Below are 14,645 nucleotides of genomic sequence, written 5' to 3' on the forward strand. Positions count from 1 at the left end.
CCCTCTGGGATCAGGAAGTGGTTGCGTCTCCATCTCCTCGCCACTCAAAGTACCAATAACCAAAAATAAAGTACTGTAAACTGCCCAAAATGACCAAAAACTCCAAAAGCAAGCTTCAGAAATGGAGATATGTACAATCCACTATAGAGCTTTATTCAACCACCAAATCCACAAACAGTTGTTTATGGTCTTAGAATAAATTAAAAATGATATTAGGGGGGGTCCTTGGGAAGATAAAATAGAATACAGGGAGCTATGGTGGCAGATGACCCTAGAAGCAAGTGACCCCCCAGGTTTAAATGACTATATCTCTATTAAACCTTTGTTAAAGCTAAGATCTGCTAAGCACTAAAGGGATATGAAATATAACCTAAACATAGCCACTAGAGGGCACAGGTCTGCACAAAATGAATATCCTGTATTTTATTTATACTTTTATATTAGAAACTTTTGTTTTAAAAATGACTTTTTTAAATAATGACTTTTTTGAAGATTTTATAATAATATTATTTAATGGGTTTTAATTTGAGAAGAATAAAGAACTATAATGTTGGTTTGATAAATTTTAGCAAGCTTTTTTGAAGTATGGGTATAATTATGGTCTTAAGTACTTTTATAACTTATTGGTAGATTACTTAATTGTATAATAAACTGATTAATTGGTTGTATTTAAATATTGGTCCTCCTGAAACAGGCTGGTCATCTGATGAAGTCTATGTATGAGATGAAAATGCATGGTGGAATATCTAAGGCGTTTATGTATTTTCAAGTGTTCGTTTTTCATTCTGTTTCGTACTGTTTGTGGATTTGGTGGTTGAATAAAGCTCTATAGTGGATTGTACATCATCTCTGTTTCTGCAACTTGCTTTTGGAGTTTTTAGCTGTAAAGACACACAATTGAGCCTTCTTATAACAGAGTTTACTGCAAATGAGTCTAAACTTTGTTGTGTGGGTACAAGTCCAATGTCAAAAAGTGATGCATTGGCTCCTCAGTAAACCAATATTCCAGGCTACTGCTGTACATAGAACACTGAGCAAAGGTCTGCTACAACATGCACAATGACAACAGTGTGTAATGTATAATATTAGACTGTTACTAAAGGCTTAAGAACTAAAGCTACTGGAACCTGTCTTTGAAAGGTTATGTTTCTGTTTTCCTTTGAAATGTCATCATGAAACTTTTAGATAATAGAGAGTGTACAGTTAATGAAACACACCTAAAACTGCAGTTATAACCTCACAAGCTTTTTTTAGCGTAGCACACCTGTATATTTCACTCCCATTGCTTTAGCCACTCAAAAGTATGGTATTGTAGCCACAGCATAAAACAACTAAAAAAATCTATATTTCATCAGAAAAAAATATGTAGGAGTTTTACTTCAGGTATATTGACTACTCAGTAAAGAAATATATCATCCCATTATTTTACTTAGTATACTAAACAGAAGTTCACCACAACACCCATAGTGAAAACCAAGTACAATGCAAAATGTCAAACTGACAGTAAAAGCAAATTAGTTCAGTTAAACCAAAGGCTTCATTGCTGTTTGCCTTTGAGATTATTACAAAAATGTTTAGGTAATAACATGGTATTTGACTACAAAACACATTTAGAACTGCAATTCTAACAGAGCTTCCAGTGCAACACACTCCACCCTTGAATTTTACTCCACAGCTTTAGCTGCCAGAAAGCATGGCATTGTAGCCACAACATGTTACAACTAAAACATACAGTTTCATTCTGGAAAAGCATATAGTATTTTCACTAATGAGATACTGCAAGCTTAGTACACATATGTTCTGGACATTTTTACTCAGCTTTTTTTTCAGAGGTCAAATATCCCACAAATAGAAACAAATATTTTAAAAGACCGAGACAACAAAAGCCTTCTGTATCTGCCTTTACTTACTGTATCTGATAAGTTTTGTCAGATCTCTGAAGACAGCTCCCAAAAAAAAAAAAAAAAAAAAAGAAATTGCTAAAAGGTTGTTGTGTCTTTCGGCTTTTCCCGGTTAGGGGTCGCCACAGCAGAACTCTGGTCCGCTGATGATTGGCAGTAGATTTTTACATGCCGAATTGCCAGCCCTGACTCACAACCTTCAACGAAGGTATGCCCATTCACGCATGTCTCCACGCAGAAAACGCTCTAGCTGAGAATCGAACCGGACAGCTTCTTACTGTACTTTGGAATAAACCATAGACATGCTGTCTCGGTAAACCATACAGTTTTCACTTTTGAGAGGGTGTTCACTTTTGAAACTGTGTACTACCTCTGACTGTGACAGAATCACATAAATATAATAGTCATATAGCACTTTGACAGACTCTGTCTCCCCAGTAGACCATGTCAATAATTAGAATTCATGCTGAAACTGCTTATTTGCTTTCATACATAACGTGCTCTCAGCCTTTTCTGCAGCGATCATATATTCCCCAGGTAGAAACCAAGCATAGTGCCAGACTGTAAAAACACAAGCCCTCTGAAATTCTGGCTTTGCTAGATGTGTAATAGGTCATATTTTGATTCCCCAAAGACAGTTCACATAAAATATATCTCAGGGACTTGTAATAAGGTACTGTAGTGTAAAACACAAACATACTTCTGAAAGGGTATATTATGTTTGACTGAAGGAATCACAATGACATAATGGTAATTTAGCTCTTTGGTAGATTCTGTCACCCTACTCTAACAAATCATGTGAATAATCACTTAAAAGTGGTCCTATAGCAGCCATTTGATTTCATACATCATCTTCCCCCAGCCCTTTTGTCCAGTGGACAAACAGTACCCAGGTGGACACCAAGCAGAGTGTTAGCCTGTGACAAAAAAGCCCCTCTGAAAACCAAGCCTTATCAGCTGTATTTAAGAGGCCATATGCCAGTTTTACAAAGACAGTTCACAATATAAAAATTAAGGACATCTAATAAAGTATTTGGTACAAAACACACATTATCCAATGGAATTTCCAACTTCTGAGAATATGCACTACATTTGGCTGCAAAGGAATAACATAAATGTAATGGCCACATGGCATTTTTTTTAACTACTTCTTCCCCTTCATTATCCTATGGCTCTGTACCTGGTGCCGTACATCCGTTACTGTGTCTAACAGCCACCTCCATGAACCCCCAGACTTCCTCCAATGAGTATACATCTAATGTCATGATGCAAAGAAAACAACAGGCATAACAGCAAAAGTGCCATATTTCAGCTAGCTGCTATTCATCACATATACTGACCCTGATGAGCCATATCTTTATTTGATAGTTTTTAGTTCGTTTTAGATGATGCAGAGGTGCAGCGGTAGCATTGTCACCTTACAGCAAGAGGTTCTCTGGTTTGATTCTCGGCTGGAGTTCCTTCTGTGTGGGGTCTGCATGTCTTCCCTGCATTTGTGTGGGTTTCCTCTGGGTGCTCCAGTTTGCTTCCACGTTACAAAGGTATGCGTGTTGAGCATTTCTTCCCGGGCCTCAGCTGAAAATTTGCTTCATTCCAAGTCAGACTTTCCCAGTAAACAAATGTTAAAAAGTTTTCATGTAATAGTTATTTCACATGCTGTAGGCCTTTTCACTCCCTCCCCTGTAAAGACATACACTTTCTTTGTCTCTCTGTCTAATCTAAAAAGAAAAAGGGGGGGGGATTAGGACGGTAGTTTATTACAAACCCCCCCCCCCCCATTTTAAACTATATATACATGCTCCTGGCATTGGTTACTGGTAGCAATTTGGGATAAATCCTTTGCATACTTTGTCTTTATAATTAACTCCATCTCTCATAAGATTCTGTCAAGTCTGCCTTGGGCATTATGAGGGCCTGCATCCCCTAGTGAAACCATTCCCTGAGGTCACACAATTTATGGGCAAGGGCAACCAAGTTAGGGGAGTCCACAGATCATCTCCCTACTTGCTACATGGAACCATTGGACATACTCCCTCTCTGCCAAACCAGCCATACCAATGACTGTTTTGCATAATGCATGCAATTCCTCTTTGTTTTCATGTACAGTCTGCCCTCGCACATACACACAGCCACTTATGGCAATCACCTCATGTGTGATTGCCAAAATTGTTGAAATAAGAACCACAGTAATCTGCTTCACTTCCAACTATAGGATAGAAGAAATGGTTACAGTACTCCACCTTGCTTCAAGTATAGGATACATATCTCTTATGTTGACTTCCATAAAAATTAAAAATATATATATAAGACTATGATGATGTGGATAGTATGTAGTGTTACCAGGGCTCACACATGTATTTGGATTCCTACAGTAAAAGTGAAAAAAAGATGTTTCACAAATGTATTTCAGGTTGGAGCTTTCAGGCACCATGCTTTGTTTACCACAAACCCCAACCAAGCTACAGCAATGATCACTTGATTGTGATCATCCTGTATGCACTCTGCTTTCATTCACCAACTGCCCCCCAATAGATAACCTCTTCTGGTGAGCATCTGTAGTCAGAAGAAGTGGTAAAAAAGAAAAAGCAAACACAGCAAGGAAGATCAAGTTGCTGCAGCAAGATTACTCACTTTAGCTTACCAAAAAAAAAAAAAAGCCAAAGCTCTCATCCTCTTAGCACATCAACCAGGAACAAAAACAAAAGTTAATGAAGGGCCAAAGGCCTACAGTCACAAATATGAAATATTCCTCTTTGTACTTATATTAAACTATTAAAATATCTACCTGTGAATTAAGCACCATTCTGTACAGCCGTGACCATCAAAAGTAAAAAAAAAAAAAAAAAAAAAAAAGAGAGAGGGAAATTTTATATTAACATCCATTCTTCTGAAGAATTTGAAGACTATAACTCAAAAGGCTGTCATTATTAGTGCCAGTAATCCTCACTAATTTACCAGAGAAGAAAGGAACGAATTATAGCCAGCACCAGCATCAACTTACCCATTTAAGAAACCTGTCACAGCCCATGCCCATGAATGGAGCAGTCCCCAGAAGACAACAGTATGAAACAATGAAACAGCCAAGAGAAAAGAATAGATTTATTTTGTAACCTATTTTAAGATTAAAGTAATGACAATAAGGCAAACTGCAAGACTAGTATTTTTCCAACACTAAGTTGATTGAACTAAATCTCTTGATAGTCCCCTTCTCCCACATTTTACAACGTATTCAAGGATTGTGGACAAAGTAAAAATGTAATGGGGGTGTGGGGGGCAAAGGACCACAATCAGGGACAATTTTTAAATATTACTTTAATTCACTCAAAAACTTAATAGAAAAGCAGGCCTTGGATCAACATACATTTTTTCAGCAATACAAAGTATGAATCCCTAATGTCTGGCAGTGCCAACTGACTGTATTCCTCATGGACTTAACAGAAAATCAAACATTTTATAAGGTATAAGGCAAAAACCTGAGGCATCAAACAGTGTAGTCAGGAATTTAAAAGTTCTGCATACAGGAGCCAAACTGCACCCATCCCCACCCCACCCCCAGTAAAAGTTATAGGTTATGCCAGAGCACTGAATTACACTGTTACAACCGTATTTCACCCCATGAAGATGCATAGTGCTTGAGATGTGATTGAATTCAACAGTGAGGCTGTGACACTTGGGGGGGGGGGCACTCTCTCATATTGTTACGTATTAGGTCCAGTATGTCTGGACCTCTGTTTGGAGCTTGCACTATCTGGTCAAGGGTATTTGTTTTAATAAAGTGCAGGAGATGTTGTGCCTGCAAGTTGGAGGCACTGTAGGTTTCCCAGTCTATGGATGGGTAGTTGAAGTCTCCCATGTATATGGTATTTGGCTGGATTGTGAGTGCCTCCATTAAGTCTAGGTACAAGTTATGGGATTCTTGGGGTATATATAGTGACCTATAGCTTGCTAGGATATGGTAAGGGACTTTATCTATGGTGATTTGCACATGGATGAACTCCAGGGCATTATCTTGTGTAACCATCCCGGAGGTGTATTTGTTGCTAATGTAGAAGTTAAGGCTTATAAACCCCCTACAGTGTTTCTGAATTTAATTTGCTTGCTTTTGTATCTTATTTAAATACTTTTGGTGAGCTAAACATTTTACATTGTTCATGAATTGTTTACATTGCTCCCAGAGTGCTTGTTGCACATTTCTACAATAATTAGTTTTTGCCTTGTTGATACTAATTCCAGTAATATTCTAAAAGTTTTATATTGTGTTTTTCCATCTTATGTAGGCTTTTTCCCACTTCTTTCAGGATAGGTATCAGTTTTTTTAATCAACTCAATCATCTTTGCCAACCAGGGTGTCAACTAAGCTACTTTGCATAGCATGAATGTTCCTGTTTTTAAAGAATAAAGCTTATTTTGAAAGGGAAGTAATGTGTTTATGAAAAAGGAGAGGTTTGATTCCTTCAGCCTCCATTACCCTACTGTCTGACTCCTCGCAACTTGTATAACCAAGTGGTTTACAATCAAAATCAAGAATGCCGTTATGCAAACTTTGATTATCGAAAGGCAGTTTTCAAAGTTATAATGGTGATTCGAGATATGTCAAACCCACAATAACAAATGCTAGTGTGCATTTGCTGTTGTGAGATCGACATTTCGACTGTAGATCACATTACAGTGGGGACTGGGAACTTTGCCCTTTTCCTCACTGTAGGGCGATCTCGGAGTTGTAATATGTAATTAGCAGGGGGTGTGGGGTGGCACAGCAAAATGAGAGTAGACAGCCACCGGAAGTCAAGATAAATTTCGATAATGTTTTGAAGATGTAATTATGACTGTTAGATGTCATTTTCGGCATTTTTGTTTGCGTAAGTCATCACTTGTGGAATCGTCAACATCTTGATAGTAAACCTAACCAGGTAATACTTTGGGGCAACTGGGAATTTAGACTGGGCTCCTCAGCACTTTTCTGGACTGCATGCCTAATAAGTGTTATAAAGTTTATCAAAAAAAAAACAGAATGACAGACTATAATAGAAGTGCCAAATAGTCTTGGTAGGGATTTACCAATAATGATTAAATAGGTTGTGGATTACTGAAATGCTTGGTAGTTGGTAAGTCTGTCCACCAAAACATCTGAAGCTAAGGTAGCAATTTTCTAAATAATGTGAATAAGCTTTTTAAAATTAGCACATATTTTGCTGAAAAGTCGTGTATATTAGCAGTCACTTTTGTTGGTGGGCAAGTACTTCAGGGATACAGTCAACACTGTTAGAGCTTTACTTACACCCTTGTATTGTTGTCCCCCACCCCAAAAATGTACACACTTCTCTAAATGATGCTCTATGAGTTACGAGACGTATCTATTGCTTTCAGCTGATTCTCCTTACAGTCATAAAAATCTGTTGTTTTCATGTGATTAATCTCAGTTTTTCAGAATATAAAATTAATAAAGATAAAACAAAGGCTACAGCTATAAAGTATGTGACCACACATGAATTGGTCCGGCAATACCTGTATTTATGAGGACATGATAAAATGAAGTATTAAGAAGTATGGCTTATAAAGGATTTTGTTATGGCAGTTAAGGATATGTGGGAAGAAACTAAACAAAAGATAATACAAAAACTGAGAGACTGGAAGCTCTTGCCAAATGATATGGATAGCAAGATGCAAGAAGTAAAAATATTTTTAGTCCCTTTAGTTTTATACTCAGATCAGGCATATTTTGTCAACCAGAGGAGAAGAAGATGTGGACAGTAATAAAGAGATGAAGGATTTTATTTGAGAGAGCAAGAGTCAAGTGGGATAAGGTGATCATCCCAAGAGAACAAGGATGTTTAGGATTACCTGATTTGAAGGGCTATTTTAGAGCTATACAGTTAAGGCTCTTATACATAAGACAAGCAGAAAGCTACAATTCAGTATGGATAAGGATGATTCAAGAAATAAGAAAAGAGTGGTATTTTGGACACAGATCCTTAAGAAGAATAACAGCAGTCACTGAAAATATTATATTCATAAAGTAGCAGAAAGTGTACTAAGTACTAAGCCAAAACAGGAATGGAGAAAGGAGATGCTGCTCATAGGGATGACTGCTATTAGGAGTACAGAGAATAGACAAGAGGGGGCTGGAATTTACTAGAGGAAGCTGGCAAAGGTACCAATGTACTGGGAACAAATAATTAGAGAAGGAAAGGTAATAGAATGGAAAGAAGTCAAGAAAACATTTGGACTACAGGCTAGTGACTGGCTTCCCTTTCAGGGCTTGATATCGGAGTATAGACAAAGAGGAAGGGATAGGGGAAACCTAAGTGAAAGACATGCTGGATGAGATTTTAATTGAATCTAGAATAGAAGCTGCTGTTGAAAAATGGTACTTAGCAGCGCATTTACGATACCTATAGGCATTAATAAGAATAGGTCAGAAAAGATTGAGAAGAGAGAGATTAGACATGCAATTCACAAAGAAACAATGGGGGACATATGTAAGTCTCCCAAATATGCAAGAAAATGTCTAGGAGAGTTAGGATTGTTTCCTTTAAATGTTTGCATAGATACTTTTTATACCCCAAACAGACTCCAAAGAATTTTTCATGAGGTAGATGGCAAATACTGGAGGTGTGTTAGGGAAGAATGAGGTAACGGAGTGTAATGAGTTGGCAGACATTAAAAAATCCCTACAGAGTACTCTGTGGGGAATACTGGGTGAGCAAATATGTGTAATTAAGGATTTTTTTTGAGCTGGGATACAGGATCTGAATTACCTAGACATAGTAAGGCATTGTTAAATTCAGTTCTGGTGGCTGCCAAAACAGCAATAACTAGAAAATGGAAACTAAAATCTAAACCAATTATACATGAAGTAGTGAATATTGTAACAGAGATAAAAGAATAGGAGGTGGGTTCTTTAGAAAAGTGTAGGAGTGCATTACATAGAATAAAATGGAAATTATGGGAACAATGCATGCAGAAAAATGTTTTTGGGGAGGAATGCAGTTTAAGAGATGGCAAAAATTAATTTATGTAAATTTGTCTAGATTATAGGCTATGTAACAATGTGCGTGATGTATAATGTTTGCAAATGTGAACTCATTAATATGGTTTATTTACTTTTATATAAATGTAAGTTTGCCTGTGTCACAAGTGATATTTCAATAAAGGTGCTTAAAAAAAGACATTTCTGATCCAGAATAAGCTAAGGAGAAATACAAAAGTATATACAACAAAAGGAGCCATCAAACAGAAGGAGGCTGTGCTTCTCATTCTACTGACAATACAACTCATAGAAAGGCTTTGCCAGTGAAATCTTTTCCAATGTTCCAAATAAAAATGCTTGAGAGAGAGAAAAAAGCACAGGGGCTGACTACACAAATCAAGAGTACCTTGGACTAGAACCAGAGTTTGGCAATGGAAATGAATAGAAAGAAAACCAGCAACACTGAAATTAGTGAACAAATGTGAAGACCAACAACACTGAAATTATTGAACAAATGTGAGATTATAAAGCATCAGTCACATTTGTGAAATATAGCTTTGCAAGAAAAAATGGCTGAGAAAGATTGGACTCTTGTTGACTTTGTTAAACTTGTGGGTGGACTGTAAAGCATGTACCAATACTTTGTCATGAATGTTTAGAGGGACACTAAAAGGGAAAAAAGTAACTGTAAGTAAAATAATCTGTGGTGTTAATAGTATTTGTATAAAGCATTTCAAGTTATAAACTGCATGTTATATAGTAAAACAGTTTTGTGTTGTATGCAGTCAGAGTATTTTAAATGTGGTGGTGAGGATGAGTCTTTTCAGTGATTTTTGTATGTAAAGATATTAAAGAAAACAAGTACTTTTTACTTTTAAGAAATATAGGCTTTACAATATAAAAGAAAAGTCTGGACAAAGGCTAGTTTACGTTAATATGTTGTAATTATGGGCTGGTGGGGTGGAGTGTAAAAGTGCACTGATTGTATTTTATTTAGAGATGAGATGTTTTCTCTTATTTTTGCATAGGTGAATGTGTGGATTAATGCCCTTGGCTTAATGTAAAAACAAATGTTTTCTGTAATAAAAGTAGGCTTGAAAAATAAGACAAAATCATAGTTATCATAATAAATGCTAAGTTTCATGCATATGCAATAATATTCGCTTGTGTTTTCCTTTAGTAAATGTTCAGTGGGAGCCAAGAAGTCTGCAGCTAAAGGCAGTTGAACATTGTTCTATTTTGAGTGAAACTGACAAAAACTCATTCAAGTATCTGCAGTTTTTAGCCTTTTTTCCCCCAAATTGCTATGTTACAATGCAGATGAGCTGACTGCAGGTGCAAGCAATTAATCTTCAGAGTTCTGAGCATTGTTTGCTTTGGGAAATGAAAATTTTAAAGGTAAAAGGGCAATCATTTCATTAAAAATAAAGTTTGAAATTATTGGAAGAGAGTAAGAGATAGCAGCTTCCTTAGCAGCTGTAATCTTCAGTGCATTTAATCCAGTGCTGTATAATTTATTTTTATGTAAAGATTGCTAGTGTACTTTTTCTTAAGGCTAAACGTAAATGCACTCTGAAAGCATCCAGGTTCTTTTTCACATCTGGGAGGGGTAATAGAGATGAGAAGAGACAGCAATCAGTGTAAGTGGGAGAACAGGCTGTAGCATGTGTTTTTGCACGGGCAACCTTAATTTTAGGTTAGGTAACGCCTGCTGGTGCAGCTGTCAAGTTGGGGCAGTTGCCATTTGATAGGTTAAACTTCATTTTTTTGAAGATGTACATAGTTTTGTGTATTTGTTCTAACTAAATAAGTTATGAGGTGTTCTGTACATGTATTTTGTTTTTGCTTGAGGATTTTCATTAAAACCAAAAGTCTTGAAAATGTTCAACTTCAAATAAAGATGACAAAAAACAACTGTATAAAAATCAATCTGCCAAACAGTGTGTGCATGTACACACATTCAGAAAAAAATGTCTTTCATAATAAGTGAGAACAATAACTTCTTATTATAATAATAGCTATACTATCCATATTATTTTAGAATGTAAATCACCTTACATGTATAGACAAAAAGGAAAGAGTACTGAATTATATTGAAAAGTGTAGAGTGCAAATAGCAAGGCTGCAGGAGATGCATATGAAAAGAAATGAGCATGTGAATTAGATAAAGAAATGGTTTTAGGATGAATATTCAACTCAGAATTGAAGACAAAGGAAAAGGAAAGTAATTATACTAATTGCTAGAAGAGCTCCTATAGTGATAGAAGAGGGAAAATAATATAAAAAATAGATTTGCAGTAAGGGGCTACTGGCAAGGAAGGAGAATTACACTGGCATATATTTATATTCCAACAAAAATGCTATTATGGAGCTTAAGACAAGTTTGGGAGAAATAATCAGCTTTTAGCAGGGAAAATTAAGTGAGGACTGGAACTTAAAACCAAAAGTCTTGAAAATGTGCAACTTCAAATAAAGATGACAAAAAACAACTGTATAAAAATCATCTGCCAAACAGTGTGTGCATGTAACAAAAAAGTTGGAAACACACATTCAGAAAAAAACTTGTCATGCATAATAGGTGAGAACAATAACTTCTTATTATAATAATAGCTATACTATCCATATTATTTTGGAATGTAAATCACCTTACAGGTATAGACAAAAAGGAAAGAGTACTGAATTATATTAAAAAGCGTAGGGTGCAAATAGCAAGGCTGCAGGAGATGCATATGAAAAAAAATGAGCATGTGAATTAGATAAAGAAATGGTTTTAGGATGAATATTCATCTCAGAACTGGCGACAAAGGAAAAGGAAAGTAATTATACTAATTGCTAGAAGAGTTCATATAGTGATAGAAGAGAGAAAATAATATAAAAAATAGATTTGCAGTAAGGGGCTACTGGCAAGGAAGGAGAATTACACTGGCGTATATTTATATTCCAACAAAAACTGCTATTATGGAGCTTAAGACAAGTTTGGGAGAAATAATCAGCTTTCAGCAGGGAAAATTAAGTGGGGACTGGAACTTGATTTGCAACAGTGAGGATGTATGTGGGAGGACTTGGAAAGGAAAATATAACAGATTTTGGAAAACATTTATGAAAATCTCTAGTATGTAAGGCATGAATTCAGTAGTAGGAACTCTACAGAAAATTTACTTATTATTCCCCAAAGTACAGGGCTAGACTAAACAGAAATTATATTTCACGGGAACATTAGCTTGTATTTGCATGCTTTGATACATATCCAATAACTGTTTCAGATCATGCACCAAAAAATAAGATAGAAAAGCAGGTAATTATGTAAAAATGAGATTCTGGTGCTTTTCCACCTACCTGTTAAAAACAGAGGAATTTAAGGAATGGGTAACAGAATCCAGCCACTGCGGATGCACAAGCCAGTGCATTTCTTCGTACCAGTCCCAAGCCTGGATAAATGGGGAGGGTTACATCAGGAAGGGGCAGCTGGTGTAAAACTTTTGCCAAATGACATATGCAAACAACAATACAGATTTCCATACCGGATCGGTTGAGGCCCGGTTTACAATGACCATCACCAGTTAGCCAACAGGGTGTTGGTGGAAACTGGGCTACTGTTGGCTGAATGAGAAGGAGAAGAAGAGGGGGAAGGCATGCCCAAAGGTAGGATAAAGAACAGGAAGGTTAGTGTGGTAGTGAGGGTAGGAACTTTGAATGTTGGCAGTATGACTGGTATAGGGAGAGAGCTACCTGATATGATGGAGAGAAGGAAGGTTGCTATATTGTGTGTGCAAGAGACCAGATGGTGTGATTCAATATTTATAGAATTCATAATTATGCCAAAGTTAGTTATAAGGCTCAAAAATTAGCAGTTAAAATTGGAGGAGATGAGATTAAGATGGCGATGTACAATCAATCTGCAGGAAGATCTCCAGGACCAGATAGTATTCCTATGGAAGTTTGGAAGTTAGGAGAGAAGAAAGTGATTAAGATATGGAAGGTTTTGTTTAACAGTATTTTAAAAGCAAAGGAAAGCACCAACATCTTGGAAAAAGCTGTGTGGTTCATAATACCTAAAGATGGCAAACACCCATCATATCCAGCTTCATATAGACCCATTTCTATTTTAAACCATGATTACAAAGTGTTATGTCTGTTCTAGCTAAATGAATGGCAAAGATGTTGCCAAAATGTATAGACATGGATCAATGTGGTTTTGTGAAGGGGAGGCAAACATTTAATGACATTAATAGAACAAGGGTGATCCAGAGGGAAGCAAAATGTTAGAAAATACATCTGTTGTTGGTGGGTCTTGATGCAGAGAAAACATTTGACAGATTAAGCTGGAATTTTATGAGTAGGGCAATGGAAACATTTGCATTCCCTAATACAATAATAAGGTTAATTAGGAGGGCATATGAGGGATCAGAGGCAAAAATTAAAGTGGGAGGGTTCCCCTCTTATAAGTTGTGTCTGAACAGAGGAAATATGCAGGGGGTATCCTCTTTCCCCTTTGTTATTTTCATTATTCTTAGTGCCATTGGCAAAGAAAATAAGAGAAGTAGAAACTGAAGGATATAATTGGTATGGTAATCAAGGAAAGTTGGCTTTATTTACAGATATTATTTTGTGCCTGATAAATCCAGAAAAGGACATTTCAGTGTTGTGGAACATTCTGAGATTGTTTCAAGTCTTCTCAAGATATACACATGAATTAGTTCGGCAAAACCCATATGTATGAGGACATGATAAGGATGAAGTATTTAGGAGTATGGATTAAAATGCTTCTGTTATGGCAGCTTAGATTATGTTGAAAGAGACTAAACAAACGATATTGCAGAAAACTGAGAAACTGGAAGCTTTTGCTTATGGATATAGAGAGAAAGATACAAGCAGTGAAAATGTTTTTATTCCCTTTAGTTTTATATACAAGTATTTTTATTCCCTTTAGTTTTATGTACAAGTCAGGCATATTTTTATCAATCAGTAGAGAAGTTGTGGACATTAATTAATAAAGAGTAGAAGGAATTTATATGGGAGTAGAAGAGGGCAAGGGTTAATTGGGATAAGTTGATCTTTCCAGTAGAACAAGGTGGTTTAGGATTACTTGATTTGAAGGGATATTTTAGAGGTTCACAATCACGGCTCATATACATACGATAAGCAGAAAGTTATAATTCAAAGTGGAAAGGGATAATGATGAAGTAGGGAGAAATTCAAGAAATAAGGAGACAGTGGGATTTTAGATGCTGATCCTTAAGGTGAATAATAGACCCACACAGAATATTACGTTCATAAAGTAACAGAAAGTATTCTAAGAACTAAGCCAATGCGAGAATGGAGAAAGGAGATTTTGCCAGTAGGGATGACCACAAGCAGGAGTACAGAGAATAGGCAAGAGGGGGCTGGAATTTACTGAAGCCAACTGGCAAAGGAACCCATTTTACCTCAGGTAGATGGCAAATGTTGCAGGTGTGATGGGGAAGAAAGAGGTAAATAGGAGCATATGTTCTGGGAATAATGAGATGGTAGATTTAAAAAATTCCCTACAGAGTACTCTGTCAGAAATACAATGGGTGGGCAAATGGTTGTAACTAAGGAAATTATTATTTTTTAGATGGAATACAGGATCTGGATTGCCTACACACAGTAAGGCCTTGTTAAGTTTAATTCTGGTGTCTGTCAAAAAAAGCAATTACTGGACAATGGAAATAAAAGACTAAACCAAATGTATCTGAATTATTGAATATTGTGACAGAGATAAAATATAGAACGGGGATATTTAGTAAAGGGAA

The sequence above is a fragment of the Protopterus annectens genome, chromosome 5.part1 (assembly GCF_019279795.1).
Source record: "Protopterus annectens isolate FY-2018-M chromosome 5.part1, PAN1.0, whole genome shotgun sequence".
Taxonomy (NCBI): Eukaryota; Metazoa; Chordata; order Ceratodontiformes; family Protopteridae; genus Protopterus; species Protopterus annectens.